The sequence below is a fragment of the Adiantum capillus-veneris genome, chromosome 27, assembly GCF_014529385.1.
Source record: "Adiantum capillus-veneris isolate H3 chromosome 27, ASM1452938v2, whole genome shotgun sequence".
NCBI lineage: Eukaryota > Viridiplantae > Streptophyta > Polypodiopsida > Polypodiales > Pteridaceae > Adiantum > Adiantum capillus-veneris.
The window spans coordinates 22604285-22627188 of record NC_140957.1 but is presented as its reverse complement, the minus strand read 5'-3'; positions in this window follow the sequence as shown (position 1 = coordinate 22627188).

The window sequence follows — 22904 nt, the reverse complement described above, 5'->3', positions numbered from 1 at the left end:
CAGTCTATTACTCCATATGAAGCATGGCATGATAGAAAGCCTTCTATTGAGCACATGCGTGTTTTTGGATGTTTGGCATATGCTTTGGTGCCACAAGTGCAGCGCAGAAAATTGGATGATAAGGCTGTCAAATGTATTTTTGTTGGTTATAGTGCTGAAAGCAAAGGTTACAGGTTGTATCATCCACAAACAAAACGTATTCTGGTTTCTCGCGATGTAGTGTTTGTGGAAGATTTTGTTCAGCCCTTGCTGTCATGTACTAGAGACAGTAATGTAAGCTCAGAGGACATTTATGACACTTTGTTGCCTCTTTTCAGTGGTGGAAATACGAATGTAAGTTCCAATGAGGCAAATGTATAGCCTATGGGGGTTTCTGAAAATGTTACAGATCAGCCTATTACTGATGCAGATGTACATGATGTACTTGATGAGGAAAGGGCTGAAAATGAGCAGGCTAGAGGTATGCCAAAATGGCTGGTGCAAACTTTGCGTGACAGTAAATTGGATGCACCTTTGTCTAGTCGTACTCGTTCAGGCTCTCGCCATGCATCTTATGCATCAGATTGTTATGCTCTGGCTCTGTCTAGCTTACATGATGTTGTGGAGCCTTTGTCTTTTGATAAAGCCAGAATTCAGAAAATTGGATGGCTGCCATGCAATCACAATATGATGCACTTATAGAAAATGACACATGGACTTTATGTGATTTGCCTCCTGGCAAAAAGGCCATTGGTACGAAGTGGCTTTTACAAGTTGAAACGCAAGTTGGATGGCGAGATCGATCGCCATAAGGCTCGACTTGTTGCAAAGGGTTATGCACAGGCAAAAGGCATAGATTATGAAGAGATCTTTGCTCCCACTTGTCGTATGACTACTGTGCGTTTTCTATGTGCATTGGTAGCTCATTTTGATTGCGATGTACATCAATCAAACATTGTTACTGCTTTCTTGATTGGTGACATATTTGAGGAAGTTTATGTAACGCAGCCTCGCGGTTTTGTCAAGAAAGGACAAGAGGACAAAGTGTGCAAATGTAACAAGGTTTCGTATGGGTTGAAGCAATCTCCTCGTGCTTGGTATGAGAAAGCTGACACTCATTTTGTGAAACGAGGCTTTCGTAACAGTCCAACAGAAAGCACATTGTATGTAAAGCTTGAGGATGATGTACTTCTCATTGTGGTTCTTTATGTAGATGATTTGTTGATCACGGGACCAAATGAGAGACATATTGCTGAATTTACGGCTGATTTGAATGCTACTTTCAAGATGAAAGATTTGGGGCTGTTGCATCATTACTTGGGTATACAGTTTAAGCAGTGTGATGGTGGTATTGCTTTGTGCTAGAAAAGTTTCATAGAGACATTGCTATGTAAGTTTAGACTTGACGATTGCAAACCTATTGCCACTCCCGTGGAAACAAGTGTGAAGTTGAGTCTATATGATGCTGGCGATTCTGCTGATGTCACTCTTTACCAAACTGCTGTTGGCTGCCTCATTTATGTATGCAATACGAGGCCAAATATTCAGTTTGCAGTCTCACAGGTCATTAGATTTATGCATAGCCCAGGATCTAAGCATTGGCAGGCTGTCAAGAGGATTTTCCGCTACTTTAGTGGCACTTTACATCTTGGCTTGTTTTATACCAAGGGGGGATCATTGCCGCCAGACTTACATGCTTTTTCGGACTCAGATTGGGCTGGTTGTTTTGACACGCCAGTGTCCACAAGTGGTTTTTGTTTCATGCTTGGCAGTTCATGTATATCATGGTTGAGCAAGAAGCAACCTACTGTGGCCACTTCGAGTTGTGAGGGTGAGTACAGGGCAATCTTCACAGCTACGGTTGAGTGTGTATGGCTCAGACGCCTTATGGATGATTTGGGTGCTGGACAGGACGCTGCCAACACTATCTACACTAACAATCAGAGCGCATTGGCAGTTGCGAGGAACCTAGTTTTTCATGCTCGCACAAAGCACATTGAGGTGCATTACCACTATGTCAGGGAGAGGCTCTCATTAGGAGAGATCAACTTGGCTTATGTGCCAACACAGGCCACTATGTCAGGGAGAGGCTCTCATTAGGAGAGATCAACTTGGCTTATGTGCCAACACAGGACAACCTTGCAGATGTTTTCACAAAGGCATTGTCTCGTGAGAAGCTTGAAGTTTTCCGCAAATCTTTGGGCTTACTGTTGGAATTAGGGTTGGAGAGAAACACACACAGCTTGGAGAAGACGAAGGAAGCTCAAGGCACACAATGGAGAGTGTGTTACTTAGTGTGCAATGGAAAGACAGATAGCCCTAGAGTGATGGGCGTATATACAATGCACGGGGGAAAAAACCTCCTAAAGAGGGAAAAAATGCCCCGACAGTCCTAGTGTGTTCACACAGATCACTACCACATGTATATGGTAACAAATCCCCCCCTGGAGTGATGCGGTGAACAAGAGCTAGCACATGAGTAAAGGGAAGTGCCATGCCCTGAGGACAGGATCAGTCCACAAAGGGGAGTAAGCCCAAAGCTTGCCGAAAAGCTTCAAGCTTCTCACGAGACAATGCCTTTTTGAAAGGATCTGCAAGTTTGTCCTATGTTGGCACATAAACCAAGCTGATCTCTCTTGCTGAGAGCCTCTCCCTGACATAGTGGTAATGCACCTCAATGTGCTTTGTGTGAGCATGAAAAACTGGGTTCCTCGCAACTGCCAATGCGCTCTGACTGTCAGTGTAGATAGTATTGGCAGTGTCTTGTCCAACACCCAAATCAGCCATAAGGCGTCTGAGCCATACACACTCAACCGTAGCTGTGAACACTGCCCTGTACTCAGCCTCACAACTCGAAGTGGCCACAGTAGGTTGGTTCTTGCTCAACCATGATATACATGAACTGCCAAGCATGAAACAAAAACCACTTGTGGACACTCGCGTGTCAAAACAACCAGCCCAATCTGAGTCCGAAAAAGCATGTAAGTCTGCCGGCAATGATCCCCCCTTGGGATAAAACAAGCCAAGATGTAAAGTGCCACTAAGGTAGCGAAAAATCCTCTTGACAGCCTGCCAATGCTTAGACCCTGGCCTATGCATTAATCTGCTGACCTGTGAGATTGCAAACTGAATATCCAGCCTCGTGTTGCATACACAAATGAGGCAGCCAACAGTACTTTGGTAAAAAGTGACATCAGCTGGATCACCAGCATCATGTACACTCAACTTCAAACCTGTTTCCATGGGAGTGGCAATAGGTTTGCAATCCTCAAGTCCAAACTTACATAGCAATGTCTCTATGTAACTTTTCTGACACAAGGCAATACCACCATCACACTGCATAAGATGCATGGCGAGAGCCTGAACGAGTACGACTAGACAAAGGTGCATCCAATTTACTGTCACGCAAAGTGTGCACCAGCCATTTTGGCATACCTCTAGCCTGCTCATTTTCAGCCCTTTCCTCATCAAGTACATCATGTACATCTGCATCAGTAATAGGCTGATCTATAACATTTTCAGAAACCCCCATAGGCTATACATTTGCCTCATTGGAACTTACATTCGTATTTCCACCACTGAAAAGAGGCAACAAAGTGTCATAAATTTCCTGTGAGCTTACATTACTGTCTCTAGTACATGACAGCAAGGGCTGAACAGAATCTTCCACAAACACTACATCCCGTGAAACAAGAATACGTTTTGTTTGCGGATGATACAACCTGTAACCTTTGCTTTCAGCACTATAACCAACAAAAATACATTTGATAGCCTTATCATCCAATTTTCTGCGCTGCACTTGTGGCACCAAAGCATACGCCAAACAGCCAAAAACACGCATGTGCTCAATAGAAGGCTTTCTATCATGCCATGCTTCATATGGAGTAATAGACTGCAAAGCTTTCGTAGGACACCTGTTAAGTCCATAAGTGGCACACATGATGGACTCAAGCCAAAAAGAATGCGGCAAAGCTTGACTTTTGACCATACATCGTGCCATTTTCGTCAGTGACCTGTTTTTCCTCTCAACAACACCTTTTTGTTGAGGTGTATAAGGCACTGTACATTGGTGTTTTATCCCACGACTAGCCAGAAATGCATTAAATTCATGAGACATATACTCCCCTCCTTGATCGGAATGGAGGGTGCCCATAGTACATTTCGAGACATTTTCAGCCATAGCCAGAAATTGTTTGAAGCACATAAAAACTTTGGACTTCGCTTTAAGCGGAAATACCCATGCATGCATGGAGTAATCATCAATGAAAGTCACGAAGTACAGGTAATTGCCCAAGGACGGAGTTTGCATGGGCCCACAAACATCACTATGCACAAGCTGCAACCTGCATGTGGCCCGAACTGAACCATCCTTTGACAATTTAGAACGCTGCATCTTACCCAAAATAGAGCCTTCACAAACATGTTTTACAGGTGCTTCAAGAGGCGGCAAAGAAGCAACCATATCAGATTTCTGCAAATGCAGCAAACTGGTAAAATTCAGAGGACCAAAACGTGCATGCCAAAGTTTTGCATCTGAAATAGCCCTTGAATCTGCAACAGCATTTGTAAAAATTTGTCCACACTTGTCATACAAAGTGAGCTTATACAGCCCACGACACAAAAGCCAAGATGCAACAATTTCATCACAAAAACTGAGATCATGAATTGTACATCTATCATCCACAAATTTGACTACAAGTCCAAGTCTAGCAAGTGCATATACAGACAAAAGATTCTTCTTGATCGCAGGTACATAAAGTGCATCAACAAGTGTGAAAGAACTGCCATTTGCAGCAGTAAGCACAATCTTTCCAACTCCGTGAACCGTATAAGAGGCATTGTTGGCACAAGTGACTGAACTCTCACGAGGGACAGACTCGAGAGAGGTGAACAATTCACGATGTGAGGTAATGTGCTTTGTAGCACCACTATCAAAATACCACACATGTAAATCTATAGAGCAACTGACAAGCATGCATCATGGATAGTAGGATTGTAAGTGCACTCTGCGCTAAAAGCCCATTCTGCATCAACATCAGCATTACAGTCTCCTTTTACAGAAGACTCAACAATGACTGCATTTGTAGTGGAACCAGCATTTGCAGTGGAACCACCCTCTTTCTTCTTAGCCTCTTTGGCCTTCAACTTAGGACACTGCTTGATCAAGTGATCCTTAGCTTTACAATAATCGCTATGCATCTTCTTTTTGCCCTTATCACCAGAATTTCCAGACGAATTGCTGCTAGCAGAAGCATTAGGAACAGAATTTTTGCCACTCGCAGCAGAACCATAAGAAGTGGCAGCATTATTGTTACCACCCTTTCTTTGAGAAGCAATAAAAGCCTGTAGCCTAGTCCTGTTTTTTCTGGAAAGTGACTCTTTCAACAGCAATGTGCATAATGCATCAAACTTGACAACTTTAGGATTTTCTTGGGTCATAAGTCTCCAAGTACTAGCAAAAGTCTGGTAGGAATCTGGTAAGGCATCAAGAACAGTCTGCACAAGGGAACTGTCTGAAATGACTTCACCTGCAGAAATAAGGTGCTCATTGATATCCTTGACACTAGCAAGGAAAGTGTCCATATCATCTTCCTCATGCATAATCTTCGACTCCAGCTCTTTTGCAACAAAGCAATTTTAGCCTCATTGCGGCTTGCATAAAGACCTGCTAAAATATCCCAAGCCTATTTTGCAGATTTTGCTGAACGGATGTGAGGAACAATGGTGCGCTTCACAGACAACGCAATCAATGCATGAGCCTGCGCATCCTTAACATCCCAACGAGCTTGTTCTGCCGTAGGCAAAACAACTCTAACAGCTACAATCCTTGCAGCAAGATTTGCAACATCCTCAACATCGCCTACATCCTCAGAACCAGGACGTACATCAATGCCCTGCACAATGTTCCTGACACCCTTTGACACGAGAACATGTTGCATCATATAAGCCCACATAGGGTAGTTGTCCCCATCCAAGCTGTGCTGAGCAGCAAACATCTTGAACACATCTGTGTTGTTGTTGTCAGCCATGGTAAATGCTGCACCTGATGTGAAAACTGCCAGAAAATAGGAGAAACGGAGCGGGAACAACCTGTGCTATATAGCACAAACCGTAGAAGACTATAAGGCACCTGTTACGCTGAAAACGGCACTGACAGAAATTCTGTACAAAATGACGAAATAGCCTGTGCAGTACTGCCTATAGTGGAAACGGAGGCCGAAATGAGCCCAAATCAAAATTCTGAGCAGACTAAGCTCTTCAAGCAGTCCCTAAATATATGTCAACCTGCGAACGCTCGCCAAAGCTCACTGAAATTGGAGAAAGTGAGCAGGCGTGTGCTGGAGCAGCTTGCACCTAAGCCCGGGAGGACGTGACCTGCTCACTTGGAATTAGGGTTGCAGAGAAAAACGCACAGCTTGGAGAAGACGAAGGAAGCTCAAGGCACACAATGGAGAGTGTGTTACTTAGTGTGCAATGGAAAGATAGATAGCCCTAGAGTGATGGGTGTATATACAATGCACGGGGGGAAAAACCTCCTAAAGAGGGAAAAAATGCCCCGACGGTCCTAGTGTGTTCACACACATCACTACCACATGTATATGGTAACACTTACTCCCCTTTGTGGATTGATCATGTCCTCAGGGCATGGCACTTCCCTTTACTCATGTGCCAGCTCTCGTTCAGCACATCACTCCAGGGGGGATTTGTTACCATATACATGTGGTAGTGATGTGTGTGAACACATTAGGACCGCCGGGGCATTTTTTTTCTCTTTAGGAGGTTTTTACCCCCATGCATTGGATATACGCCCATCACTCTAGGGCTATCTATCTTTCCATTTAATACTAAGAAACACACTCTCTATTGTGTGCCTTGAGCTTCCTTCGTCTTCTCCAAGCTGTGTGCGTTTCTGTGCAGCCCTAATTCCAACAGGCTCGACCTCGGACTTGAAGAATCTTTGTGCCCATCCCGTGATAGTGCTATCAAAGCTTTACGTGAGTGCTTTTTTGAAAGCATACTGATCCTACCAAAGAGCAGACAGAGCAAACCAGCGCTTCCAAAGTCTACTTGTATTGAATAATCTTCATCATTCTACTAAAGAATCTTTGTGGCCTGACCATGGAGTTGAAGAATCTTTGTGCCCGTCTTGTGAGAGTGCTATGAGAGCTTTAGCTGTGTGCTTTTTTGAAAGCAAACTGGTCCTACCAAAGAGCAAACAGAGCAAATCAGCACTTCCAAAATCTATTGGATATTCTATTGAAGAATCTTTGTGGCTCGACCCTGGACCCTGGACCGACTTGAATAATATTTTGTGAAAGGAGATTGTGATTGTAAGGCATCTAGTTTGATAAAGAGTGCAATCTGTTGCTTTGCTTCCATGATGTGAAACAAAGTTAAGAGATGTAGATCTTATTTGATTGAAGTGTATATTGTTAATTGTACAGTGATGATGCATGTGAGCCAAGATTCTTGGAAGGTTCAAAAGTGCAATTTTATGTCCTAATTCTATAGTCCTCAAAGTACTCTGCATGCTTGTCTTTATGGCTCACCAATCGGAGTCTAGGCAAGAAAGATATGGGGAATACAATATTTTTGGGAATCGATTCTTTTGGACCAGACTTGAGATGTCTGTTGGGTGATTGGATGTATTTTTATAGGTTTGGTTTGATAGTGATTGGCATGGGCTAGAGCATCTGCTTTACAATGCTCAAATAGGGTATTACTTGTTCGAGTTATGGTCAAAACAATTATCTCCACGGTTCTTGGTTGATACTAAGGATGTGAAGCTTCAAAGCAATGTGGAAGGTGAGTTTGAAAATGCCTTGGTTGAAAAGTCCTTGGAGTGCATTGATCACCTGATATATGTGTAAGGACGTTGTGCTTATAAGAAAAAAGCGTACCAATTTAATGGGATACACATTGAGATCTACATAATTAGAATGTTTGGCAATGCATGGGTGGATATGCAAGCCAAACATGGTGCACTTCAGAAAGGACAAAAGGTTATTGAAGAGCTTACTATTGGCGAAACATGGAATACTAGAGTTATTAGAAGAAATGTATATCCACAAAGTTTTACAACATTTTAATATGTACGGGGGGAAGGCTACATTGAATACTTCAATATGGGCATATGAAAAAGTTAGCAAGAAGGGAGTTTGAAGCTGAGAAAGTGGAAATGCCCATGGTGCCATTTTCTACCACCATGGTAGCCACGAGACCGAACATTGCTTTTGTCGTGGGAGTGGTTAGCAAATTTATGGCAGATCCTAGCAAAAACCTCTGGGATGGAGTGAAGCAAATCTTGAGATATATGTAAGGTACGTAACACAAGTGGGTGCGCTTTGGGAATAGTGATGCATCCATTGTGGGTTACACAGATGAAGATTATGCGGGTTGTGTGGATGGTCAAAGATCCACGTCTAGCTATGTTTTTCTATTTGCTAAAGTAGCTATGTCATGGAGATCAAGTCTTCAAAATTGTATGTCATCTTCCACCACAGAGGCAGAGTATGTAGTAGTTTCTAATAACCAAGCCCAAGTGGCTATTGGTGTAACTATGTACATATGTACGATCATGAAGCAATCATATGGCTTCACCCAGCACCCATCATCTCCATGCAATGTGCAAACCGCTTTGAGGGTAGGCATGAGAGCATCTATAGGGTTGTCATTGATATGAACCTTGACTACCTCAATGCACTTGCTAGCGAATGTCTTATATCACATGATGATAGACTTCTATGTGTTTTGACTTGGAGTGAAACACGGGGATCTTTGCTAATGCAACCACACTTCAACTATTACAATCCAACACTAAAGTCTAAGTAATTCCAAGATCTCCCACTAGGCAAGCTAACCACAACTTCCTGTGGGAGATTGGTAGGGTTCAGGCCAATTTTCCAGACACCCATTTTACTGATTGTATTAACCTTATCTCTATTCATTGGTAATATAGAACAATATGGAGTAGTGAGATGTTCCAATCCTCACTAAGAGGTCCATCCAAAACTCCCTTTGTTCTCCTTCCTCGCACAACCACACCAAGCATCCATGCATCTGCGCATGCACTCTTCACATAGTTTTGCCTTTGCAGCCTGCACATTTTCATTCCTAATTTCAAATTGACCTATCCTTAAAGCAAGGAGATCCTTCCTGTTCCAACCTATATTCTAAGGAGAATAATCCAAGTTAACAGTGCCTCTTCAATAGGCATAATTGGGTTTTGTCCATACATGAATTTTGTAGGCATATGACCTATCACAATGCTATGTGTAGTAAGGTCTTCCCACAAAGCATAAGGTAGCAACCTTGGCCATTGACCAATGTATCCTTTACTTACCTTTGATAATGCTTTGATAATTGCAGGATGCCCACTTCACTTTTTCCATTGACCTGTGGGTTATATGCATTAGTAAGAGCTAACTTAATACCCATTTGAGAAAAGAAATCTCTGGCTTCACTAGTTTCTTTCAAAATCCTTATCCCAATATTTGCATTAAGAAAATCAATCAACTTTGAAATATGAGACTTTGGAACTCGTATGGGTTACAAATATCAAGACATATGTAAAACATTGGAGATTAACACCGGTGCTACAATATTAACATCTACACATCCAATCTCACCTCATTGAAAAACAAAAGCCTTCATATGTGTTCCATATCTTCCTCAAATCCTTGAGAGTAGGTTGCTGAGAATCCTTCTCCATAATCTCATCACTTCCCTTTGGTAAACATGCTAATTGTTCTACAATGTATTAAAGGTATTTTGGACCATGTCACTTTCTATGGCATTGCCATGAGTACCCCAAGTGGGTATCGTGACTCTGATTGGACAGGAGATTGAGATTCTAGAAAGGAGGTTTCTCAAGTTTTTCTCTCGCTTAGTTCTAGAACGTTTTCTTGGATTATCAAGAAGCAGCCAACCGTTGCTCTTTCTTTTATGGAAGCACAAATATAAAGCTGCTTGTTTTGTAGGTTGTGAAGCAGTTTGGCTCAAAAGAGTTCTCATGGACTTAAGGTGTTCTTGTTTCTTTAACCAAAAACACTTCAATGTGACAACTAGAGTTGCATGGCGATTGCCAAGAACCCTATCTTCCATGCATGCACAAAGCATAGTGAGGTTCAATATCATCATGTTTAAGAGCTTATTAAGGATGAGATCGTGGAGCTAGAGTATTGTCCTACTAAAGGTAATTGTGCAGATATCTTTACCCAAGTTCTTAGGAAACACCAACTATCTCAACACCTTCATCGACTTGAAGTTGACACATGACCAACATAGAACATCTTCAGGTGTTCATTGAGGGGGGATGTTAGTAAACCTGCAATGCTTATCTATTAAACTTTCCCACCATCATGTATTTTGCACGGTTTTGTAAGGGCCCCATCCCATATGAGGATAAGCCAATAGTGCACATATATTTAGTGGATATGAGCTTGCACGCTGATGAGGTCTTTATATTGTGATCGTGGATGGTACAGAGCTAATTTGGGAGCCCAACCTTGGGATCCAGGACATGATGAGCAACCCCAACTATGTTGTCTGGGGGGACTGCTTGCCCCTCAAGCAGATTTTGGGGGCATCACCCCCAAGGAAAAATTTGAAGGAATATTATGTGTAATGCTAGGCCATCTGTACATGCCATTTGTATTATGGTCAATCGTCGGTAGCCACAAATGGTGGGTTGGCATAGTCAATACCCAACATGCCACATACACACATTTATCTACCACCCACCTATAGCACTACACAAAGAAGCCCTCTCCATGAACCATGTTATCCTATTTTGAAGGATAGCAATTCCCTAGAATTTGTGCCAACATTTTGATTTTCCACTAATCTACTTTGCATCGTATCTCTCTTTACTCTCCTTGCTACAAGATCCTATATGCTCTACATTTCTTACACTTGCTCATATTCTTCCGTTAACCATGCTGAAGTAAAAATTCTCTTGAATTTTATCCAATTCTTAAGTGCTTCTCAGTGCAACAACAAAGTAGACCACCATGTCTGTGCATTTCCTTTCAAGCAAGATGTTTCCCTTTGTATCGTGGAGTGTTTCAAGAAACGACCTCCTGAGAACGTGATGCCAAATTATTGTATGGATTCAAGTGCTCCATGGATATCCTAATAGCTTGAAAACGTGTCAAACTTAACTGCTTGACCCCCATCCCTGGTCTTCTTTCTCTTTTTCTCATTTTTTGAACTGCCAGAAGAGGACGAGATCTCCTCCTTTCAATTGCTAATTGCTTCCTGTGCTTTCTAAACTTTTCAAGGACTTGCTCTTCTTACTTTTCTTGCTATTCCCGCTTTTTCTTTGTTTCTTTCACTTCTTCTCGGCCTCACTGTAATTAGAGGAAGAGGAATTGGCATAACTCTTTGAAGATGAAGAAGAATTTAGGTCATCCATGAAACGAACACGCTTCTTGGATCTTCAAGCCAACTCAAAATTTGATTTTTGGCCCAAATAATCGAGGAAATACACTGATTTTGTCTTCTTACAAGAGTACACTTTTTACTTTTTTGCACTCAGCTTTGCTTTTTGCTTCACTATTGACTTGATAGGAAAATGGACAACCTCTCACCATCTGGAGTGAACCTTGTCAAGCAAGTAATCCTTTAGGTGATTCACATATTTTGGGTCCTTGGAGTACTTGATCAATCTTTTCATGCAGATGTCAACATGCAGTTGATGTTTGTACTCCATCTCGTCGAGATTCCCCAGCAAAATCTCTCCACCCCTCAAAAAATTTACCAAAATCTCCATTGATTTCCTTTGTTCCCTCGTTGGGATATTGCTTTTCTTCGGCTCCTTATAGAATTACAATTGTTGGGGTGTCTTCTCTGTCAAATTCTTTAGGAGAACCCATGTGTGCTGCATAAAGCATTGATCCTCCATAGAAGAAGAATCATCTGAGCTCTGATATCACTGTTGTAAGCTTGGACACTCCAAACAAGAAATCAATACCAACACACAAACAAAATTTGCAAATAACTGAACTTTAATAGATAGATAGATAGAGATAGAGAGAGAGAGAGAGAGAGAGAGAGAGAGAGAGAGAGAGACAACAAAGAATGGCAGAGTTCCATCCTTAGATGTAGTGGCCCCAACGACTGGTGCCCCTTTCGGTATTTCTTAAATATTGCTTCACAACAGTACAACTTCTTGAGGATCCAACTCTCTCTGAGAATCTGCGTCTAGAGGTTCTCTAGAGAGTGACCCTCAGACACTTAAATAGTACAAGGGTTGCAAAAATCATAGCCCCAAAAGCATCTTGAACCAAAAGCACCAATATTCAAAAGCTTCAAGCTCCAAAAGCTAATGCAAATCTACCCTAACTGGTGTCTGTACAAATTTACCACGTCAATAGTGTTGCCACATCAACAAGTCCTTGGGTTTTTTGGGCTAAACTACCATGTCAGCATGCTCCACATTTTCATTGATCCTAGCCAGCCACATCAATCTTTTTATTAGTTGTGTGGAAGGGTTTGGGCCCCTTGGCCATACTTCTTCAAATGGCAGGGGTTAAGCTTTTAAACCCTAATCCCCTTCGGTCAATCATTTCAGTGGGGGACAACATTTAAGCATGCCATGTCACAAACCTGTGACAACATTCTTCTCCTCTCTGGCATGTCATACATAGAGAGTCCTTCAACATGAAATTCTTGAGCAAGATGCACATCTCTTGTTTCTAGCATAGGACAATTCAGATCCTTTGGAATGGAATCACACATGGTTCTTTGCAGCTACTATCACAACTCTGTTCAATCTTTGGCTAAAGTAGGCTGTGTCATTACAACTCGCGAAAGTGAACCATGTGGATTTCTTACAATTTCTAGAGGTGACACATAAATGGATTTACCTTGTTTGCCCTCTTAAGAAGGCTAGTTGATCCTCATTGAGCTCAATTTCAAGCTCTTCTTTAATGCCTTTGTCTTGTTATAAGAGTCTAGATCCATCAACATTATAATTGGGGTAATTCCTCACATCCAAGACCCCTACCCTATTAGCTCCCCATTCTCTTTAGTGGCTATCATCTCAATCCTTCCTGGTCTGGTCTTTGCGTTCATCATTGCCACTATATCCATTATATCTATTTATGTCAACATCATGTTCTCTGTGAGTCCTTCTATCACCATCCCTATGGCAATGATCTCCTATGTATTCATCCTCTCTATCGTGGTCTCTTCATCTTTGAAACCTTCTCTCATGTCAATCATGTCTACCGCAATCTCCAACATCGTGTCAATCATCGTGATGATGATCATGTTGATCATCACCTCTTGTATGACATCTGCCATCGTGTTGAATGTCCTATTCACTTTGGCTAAGAAGCCCCTTCTCTTGTTTCGGTTTGATATTGCTACATGAACATTTCTCTTGCTTGGGTCTACTACTTGAACTCGCTCCTTTACTGCTCTAAACATTGGGCAATGAATTACTTTGCATGACATGGAACGGTTGCAATAGAGGGCTTTAAACGAATGTCATCCTTTTTGCTATTTAAATGCTACAAACATAGGTGACCTCTTTATTTGTAGCAGCAACTTTATTTTTATCATTGTCAGCATATTCATTGTATCTATCCCTGCGAGATCATTAGACTCTCAGTGAGTTCTTCGATCACCATCCCTGTGGCTACGGTACTTTCTATATTCATCCTCTCAATCATGGTCTATTTATATTTCATACCTACTCTCATGTCGATCGTGTCTATTGCAATCTCCATCATTGTGTCGGTCATCATTACATGGATCATCATCTCTTCAATGACTTCTATCATCATGTCGATTGTCATGTTCACTTTGGCTATCATGCTTTTGCTCTCGCTCACATTTATTGCAATTTTTTTGTTACAGTTCATTAAATGTCCAAACTTTGTAAGTTTAAAGAGAATGAACGTTAGTATATATTAATAGTAAAGTTTTTTTAATATTTATTTACAACATGGATTTCAAAAGTGTTGGGGTATAAAGCCCAATGTGGTCGCCCAGGTAAGTGGGTGGGCCGCCAGGTATGTACACATATTCTTTTGTAAAAACCTAATAAGAACTCACTATTCTCTACACATTACAGTAGAGCGAGTTCACCATATCGTCGTGCTCTTCTTCTCGCACTCTCTCTCGCGTCTCACTTCCGCTCGTACTCCTTCAACTGGTATCAGAGCTCAGATCGAGGCTCGGGGCAGCACTGCAGGAGGCTAGAGTCACCAGCTCAGATTGGAGTGAAATTCGACAAGCGAAGAACTAGTTTGGGCCTAGTTCCCTACTGGAAATTGATAGTTTTAGGGATTCTGAGCGCATAGAGTGACCAAACGGAGGGCTGTAAAGCACGGCACGACACTCTGACCGATACGCTCGTTTCGAGCTATCACACGACCCATTCCACGACACGCTCTAAAAAATCTAGCAAAAAAACAAACTAAAAACACGCTAAAAACTAGTCACAAGGCCTCCTAGAGCAGCTTTTTGACACCTTAGGGTATCAAAAGCACATGCACTTACGCTCTGGGCGGGTGCTAGAACACGAGCATATTGAGGGTGCCTCTGTTCATACAGACACCCATTACCCATCCACGATCAGCTCTAGACCCTCAGCGGGGACACAAGGTAGCACCACCCAAGACCCTAAAATAGCCGCTAGTGATTCCTCCTCCGACTCAGAGATCATGGAAGCATACCCTACCCAAAACACTGAGAGAGAAGGCCATGCACCTCCCGAAGCTCCACAGCCTAGTACTAGTATGTTTAGCCATTTCATGGAAACATTAGGTAGAGCTACTCGCTCGGAACCTGATGCAAATGAAGCACACGAAGGGGGTGGGGAAGTGGAATCTCCTTTCACATCGCACGTGGACCCCACACCCCCAAAGAGTGTCCATGTGGATATCCTGCCAACTTCTTACCAAGAAGGCCCTGTTGAGCTGCCTCCTTCAGAAGTTCCCTCTAGAGTACCGTTGGTGACAAGTAAAACCACGGGGAGCAACATTGCTTCTACCTCACAAGAAACCGTTAACACGTCGACTCTAGAAGGATTGTTCATTAATGATCATTGGACATACGACCTCCACACTGAGGTGTTGACGGATCTACACTCTGGCCACGCCTACCATGTAGGATGGATAGAGATTGTACAATCCACCTCTAGTGCCACGAGCATCGAAGATCAACAAAAAATGATCTGTAATGTTATCCATGGCATTATTCAATCAGAAAGGCAAAACCGAGGGGTAAATATACTCTCAACTGGCCCCATGAGATTTCTGGATACGAGCAAGGCTCAACAGCCTACTCTATCACAAATGGAGACTCCTCTAATGAGCCCCATGGACCCATCTTACGTCATTTCACCTGGGGTCTCTATGCAATCTGAGCCTCCGAGCGAAAACTTTAGCTTCCCTAACTTGGCTCAACCCTCTATTAAGGAAAACACAGTGCTCACTCCAGGGATAAGCCTGACAGAAAATGTACCGATGACATCTACGGTTAGCGCAGTGCCACTACCTAGTGTCGTAGTACCTAATATGGGGCCTCGACCATATGTGCCTCTAGCCCCTTATGCACACATGGCCCCCACACCTCCAATTGTACCACTTGCTTATGCTCCTCGAGTGCCGCTCCCTAGCCCTTATCCGAGTGGACCTATGCCCGGTTATGTTCCATATCCTGCATCATCCACACATATGCCAAGACCGGCACCCGTCCCTCTCCCACATATGATTCCAAGAGTACCTCCACCGGCCCTACCTCCTCACATAGGTGACTTGGCCGCGTTTGCTCAAACCATAGGTCGATCTATCGCGGAAAATATGCGTCATGCATCTGATAGAGAGCCTAGAAGTAAGGCAGTACAAATTGCCAAACTCACGCAAAAATTCAATGGGGACGAAGATGCTAGGAAACACATTGAAGTGTTTGAACAAGTATGTGATTCCTTAGGGGAACGCAACGAACTACATAAGTGCAATGCCTTAAGCTTGACATTAAGTGGGAAGGCTGGAGATTGGTATAGAACCCTAAGGGTGGACGAGAAAACAATCTACCCTACCCTTTGAAGGTTGTTTCTAAAGGAGTACATACGAGAAGGTGTGCTTTGGGGTGTAGCATCTCAGCTACAGAAGGCCGAACGTAAGGAAGGAGAGTCAGTAAGGGACTTCATTAGTCGTCTAAAGCACTTAAACTCTCGTTGCCCTGTAAATGAGCGCTTCAACAATAACCAACTGCTTGATCGATTCATTCGAGGGTTGAGGAATGAAGGAATCTATAATGGACTAGTGATTAGAGGTATCACAACCTGGGAAGATGTCACTACCAATGCAATCCAACTAGAGGACAACTTGATGATAGCAGGCATGAGGGTGTCTACTGACACGAGATCCACTAGCTCACAAGCCATTGAGTATGAACCCATGACTGCAAAGCCCATTGCCAATGAGCCAAAGGTATTTGAGACATTCTTGACAGACCTCACCAAGGCAATCCAAGAGTCTCTTAAGGATAATCGACCCCCTCAAAATAGTCACATGTATCCAAGAAGGGAGCAACAATGGTGTTCCATTTGCTTAGGTCCACATAGCACTAGTGAGTGCCTTACGTTTCGTGTAAAATTTAATGGAACTTGTAATGCATGTGGTAGGTATGGTCACCAAGCTAAGGATTGTTTAATGATCAAACGTATGATGGAAAATAGACCACCTGTAGCCTGGACGGATGCGCCTCGAGCTCCTGTATTGATGCCTACTCCACCTGTTGAGCAACTACCGCAACACATGGTCCCTAGACCTCAAAATGTTGTACAAGCTACACCGCTACCACCTCCTATGCTAGGACCGCAGCCCCCGCATCCAAGAGTCGCCCCTATGAACCAAGTGGGTTGCGAGCCATCAAATGCTTATGCAGATGGTTGTGAGGAGGAAATAGACACTAGTATTGCCTACGGACTTGATACATTGGAAGAGTGTCCTATATACTACATGGAAGATTGTTGGGGGCAAGTCAAGCCGGTTTATCAAGCTGCTGCTCTCGCATCCAGAGGTCAAAATATCAACACCCAGGCTAGGAGGCCACCTCTTCAATGCTACGAGTGTGGTGGACCACATCGAGCAGCGGAGTGCCCTATTAGGCTGCAAAAGAATGCTGCACAGATGCAAATGAATCAAGGGAGCACGTCTGCAATGCCAATACTCACATGTAATCGTTGTGGCATAGATCACTTGATTGCCCAATGCCCCTATAACCCAAATGCGCCTAAAATCACACCCCTGAATTTGGTCGAAATTGCTAGTGTGACATCGCCAATGCCACCCGTCGCACCCGCTTATGCGATTACACGGTCCATGCTTCAAGGGCCAGGCCATATCCTCGAAGAGAGAGATACCGCGTCAGTTATCCAAGCAAAGAAAAAGAAGACACGAAGGAAGAAGTCGCAGAATACGGAAAATTCAAAGCCAAGTTCCAAAACAAACGTAGGAACAAGAGATGACCCCGTGTATATGAATGACCTCGAGGATGATTCAGATTCAATCGAGACAATGGAGACTAGAACCAATACCACAAAGGGAAAGACCGACAAAGAAAACCATGGAACCAAATGAAAACCGAATAAGAGAAAATCATAAAGAGCCTCTGAAAACACAAGTGTTCCCAAATCCAATCCAAGACCCCCAAGATAAACCGCAGGGGCAAAAAGGGAAGAATCGTAAAAAGAAGATTGGGACGTACCCAAACCCAGTAGATGAAATTGAGCAGGTGAAACATCTAAGAGGTTTAGTGGAGGAGACTCAAAGGAAACTAGAACCAGAACCCATGCAGGTCAAAATTCATGACACAGTGTTTCCCACGCAAGTTCATCCACCCCACATGAACCATAGATCGTTAGCCATATCTAGTATCATCCAAGAAGGGAGTGAGGATGGGACATCAGAAAGTGAGCATACACCCTTCTTGTTAGAAAGGATGTTTAACGAAGGAATACCTGATCCCATTGAGGAATATGAGATTCCATCCTCACCAGTTCCTAGTCAAGGACCTACACCCTGCAAAACGCCAATGAATGTTGCCAAACTAGTGGACTTCATGTCTTCTGAGGTCCGAACCACGATCATAGCAAAGCTGTATGGAGATCCTGAGTTATTCCTTGCACTTCGAGCATTCCTTAACGGAGAGCTACGAACGGGATTACCGCAGTTTGCGCAACCAAATAGGCCTGACTCGATTATGATTGATGAGGAAAATCATGTGCAATCACTTGACTTAGATGGACACGAGTCTGTGATCGAGGTACCCATTAACGAATTAGGGCAGTATTTTGAAGGCGACGAGTCTAATGCGACCCTACCCATCACTACCAAGGGATTAACTATAAAGGGAATTCTTGATGGTGGTGCGGGAGTTAGCATCGTTACAAAAGATTGTTGGGAATCCATGGGAAAACCCCGCCTCAGTGTTACTAACATTGTGGTAAAGATGGCAAATGGTACCATAGCCAAACCTATGGGGATGCTCAAGGATCTTAAGATCAAAGTTCTAGGACACAAGGTACGACATACGTTCATTGTAATCGATTTCTCTAAACACCTTATGTCATATGAAATTATTTTAGGACGACCATTCATGAGGGAAGCACAAATGGTTCATGATTGGTCTAAAAATCATGTCTATTTGCAATTCCAAGACTCTGTCCTTAGAGTGGATTTGGTGACTGGTAAGGTACACCCCTTAGGGAGTAAAACCATTATTGATCATCGCTCTGACACCACAGTTCACTCGGCCCCACTACAATATTGTTACACTTGTAAGAAGGATACAGACATTGGCCAAGATTCTCCTTATATGGATATCCTACCTGGGATGACTGAGTCGGACAATGTGGATTGGGTACACCTAGCTGCAACCATAGATACCTGGGGAAATAGAGGAACCACTTGGGTCACACCAGAGGGGGAAGAGGTACCACAAATTGCACCTCTGAACATGATAAGTGCCATACATGCATCTTCTAAGGGCAAGGCAATTGTGGACCAATCTGACAGTGACACCGATAGCTCAATAGAAGACTTTGACCAACACGACTTGGACACTGACTCCCAGAGTGAAACGGATTCTGAATCTCATGAATTAGAGAGTGGAGCAAGTTCAGAGTCAAAACATTCGGAAGGACCGAGCACATCAACCGATGATAGCTCCTACGAGAGTGAAGAGGACACCAACGAGGACTCCTTTAGTGAGCCAGATCTAAATGCAAATCAAAAGTAGGTCTCAAATAAGAAAAAGAAAAACCTTAAGAGGCGTCGATATCGAGCCAATGTACGTGCTAGGATAAACAAGAAGAGATCCTCAGCAGAATGGCTCAGTTATATAGGAGCATGTGATGCTCATCGAAAATTGGTAGACAATTGGGGTGAATATCTCCAAAATGTTATGTGGTGTAGACCACGACCCCATGACATAGCCCAATTAGAGATCATAGACAAGCCAAAGTTGAGCCGCACTGCAAGGAGGCGTCAAAACCAAGAGTTAGCTCGACAACACAAGAAAGCAGAAATGGAAGCACAAACCAATGCACAACCAGAATCCACAGACTTGCATCCTGCACCAGAACATTTCAAATCTTACACCACAGGGGAAGCAAAGGTTGTGTACACAAAAGCCCAAAGAATACCTATCGATGGGAATAATGGAATCTATGATGGTCCGGCAATAGTTAAAGAAATAGAATTAGCTGACCCCGGTGAAGAATCAAAACCTGTTTTTATTGCCCAAGACCTCACAGAAGTTGAAGAGGCGGTCCTCAAAGAGCTTCTCAAGGAATTCAAGGACGTATTCGCTTGGACATACCATGATATGAAAGGTGTTCCGCCTTCTGTGGTCCAACATACAATCCCTATGATTAGCACTGCGAAGCCCGTACAACAAAGACCCTACCCGATGAATCCTAAGTACGCAAAGATCATTCAAGAAGAACTAGAAAAGCTTATCAAATGTGGGTTCATATATCCTATTGAACACTCTGAATGGGTGTCGCCAATAGTTATCGTGCCAAAAAAGAATGGGAAACTCAGGGTGTGCGTGGACCTCAAAAAAGTTAATGCAGCTACTAGAAGAGACCATTACCCCCTACCATATTCCGAACATGTACTCGAAAGAGTTGCAGGCAAGGAAGCTTATAGCTTTCTAGATGGGTACTCAGGCTACAACCAAATCACGATAGCGCTAGAGGACCAAGCTAAAACTGCCTTCATCACAGAATTTGGCGTGTTTGCATTTCGTGTGATGGCTTTTGGCTTAACAAATGCCCCTGCTACATTCCAACGATTAATAAACACTGCTTTTAAAGAATATTTGAGAGAGTTTTGTGAAGCTTTCTTAGACGACCTTTGTGTTTACTCTTCTTGGAAAGAACATCTATCATGTTTGTGGAAGGTGTTTGAAAAATGTAGGTTATATCGTATCTCATTGAACCCGTTCAAATGCCAATTTTGGGTCAAGCATGGAGTTATTTTAGGGCATATAGTATCCAAGAATGGTATCTCAACCGATGAGAGCAAAATTAAAGTGATTCTAGAGTTACCACCACCAACCAATTACAAGGGAGTTCAAAGGTTCATGGGACACGTGGGTTATTATCGACGGTTTATTTTATTTTTCGCTGAGATAGCACGTCCTTTGTACAAGCTTCTCATTGAATTTAAATGGACTGAAGAGTGTGACCAGGCCTATGAACAATTGAAGAAAACACTAGCAAGTGCTCCGATTTTAAGGACACCTAACTGGGATGTCATTTTCCATGTGCATATTGATGCATCAAACTTTGCTATTGGGTGTGTTCTCACTCAACCAGGAGAACATAAATTGGACTATCCCATTAGCTTTGCAAGCCGTCAATTGAACGATGCTGAAAGGAACTACACCACTACAGAGCGAGAAGGTTTGGCAATGGTTTATGCAGTAAAGAAATTTCGCTACTACCTTCTGGCAAACAAGTTTGTATTTTATGTGGATCATCAAGCGTTGCTGTATCTGGTAAACAAGCCATGCTCCACAGGAAGAATCACACGATGGTTGTTAATTCTTCTGGAGTTTGATTTCACGATTGTAGTGAGACCCGGTAAAAGGCACGTCATGGCTGATCATTTGTCTCGCATACCCAATGGTGAAGCCCCTACAGGAGTTGATGATGAATTACCCGATACTTCCCTATTCATAGTTGAGACTATGCCTGAATGGAGTGAGAACATTGTTAACTTTTTAGTTAATGGTTTTCCACCCAAGGAACTTCGTAAGGATATCGCTTGAAGGCTAGTAAAAGAATGTGAACCCTATTGTTTGATTGCCGGAACCCTGTATAGATTAGGCAAGGACGATATTCTTAGGCGTTGTGCCCGCGAGGATGAATATTTGTATATCTTGCAAGAAGCACATATGGGCATAGCAAGAGGACATTTTTCAGGGGACCTGACTGCTAGAAAGGTGCTGCAATCAGGCTATTGGTGGCCAACTTTATTTAAGGATGCATCACTTTTTACAAAAGGGTGTGATGAGTGCCAACGTTACAAGACCACACAGCGCAAGGACAGAATGCCCTTACATCCTATTAAAGTAACCCAACCATTTGAAAAATGGGGCTTAGACTTTGTAGGTCCAATTAGTCCCGCAGCTCGCAACACTCAATCTCGATATATTCTAGTTGCTACGGACTATGTAACAAAGTGGGCTGAAGCTAAGGCTTCACAAAAAGCTGACGCGAGGACAACAGCTAAGTTTCTTTTTGAGAACATTATCACAAGATTTGGTTGCCCTTTTGAAATTGTTAGTGATAATGGTACCCATTTTATAAATGAGGTAATAAGAGAGCTTACCACGACCTTTATGATATCCCACCATAAGTCTACACCTTATTACCCGCAAGCTAATGGACAAGCCGAGAGCACCAACAAGACTCTAATCTCTATTTTAACCAAGACGGTAGAAGCTCATCGCACTGATTGGGATTTGAAGTTGACATCTACTCTATGGGCTTATCGTACTGCTTATAAAGTGGCTATTAATTGTACACCATTCAAAATGGTATACGGCCAAGAAGCGGTTATGCCTTGGGAGTTTGTCATTCCTAGTCTTAGGGTAGCTTCGCAAGAAGGATGGAATGGTAACCCCTTAACCGAGAGTTTGTTTATCTTAGAAAAACTAGACGAAGAGAGACAGTTGGCTGTGCAAAATGCTCTTGTGGAAAAGGATAGGAGAAAGAAGTGGTTTGATCGCCATGTGAAGGACAAGGACATCAAAGTTGGTGATAAAGTCCTTATGTATGGAGTACGTAAAGAGAAGAAAAAGTTGAAATATGCTGGTAAAGGACCATATAGAGTATGTGAAATTACCCCACAAGGTACCCTTCGTGTGGAAACTCTTGATGGAGTTGAAACCATTGGATTCCTCAATGGGAGTAAATTCAAAAGATATTATGATCCTTTAAGCCAAGAAGAACTACGGGCCATTCATCAAAAAAAGGCCGCCAAAGCACAAACCGAGTTAAACAAGATACAAGCTCAAGCTGAGGCTAAGGAGCGACAACAACGTATAAGACAAAAACGAGAGGCTAACCTTGGGGTCACAAATGCATTCCACGTGGAAATCGAAGAGGATGGGTTGGACTCTGACACACCTCTACGATACCCCATTGAGTTAAATAGTGCCTATGGAAAAGTGCTATATAACGCCTTATTGGACACGGGTGCCAAATATAATCTGCTATCCTATGGGGTGTGGTGTCAGTTAGGGAAGCCACCTCTATCTGAGAGTATTATCCAAGTCAAGGGTGTCAACAAGAAAAAAACTACGGTTTTTGGAATCTGGCACACTTCTGTCAGTTATGACAATGGAATTGTAGCTCAAGACTTTTTGGTCATGCCTACTGGAACTATGGA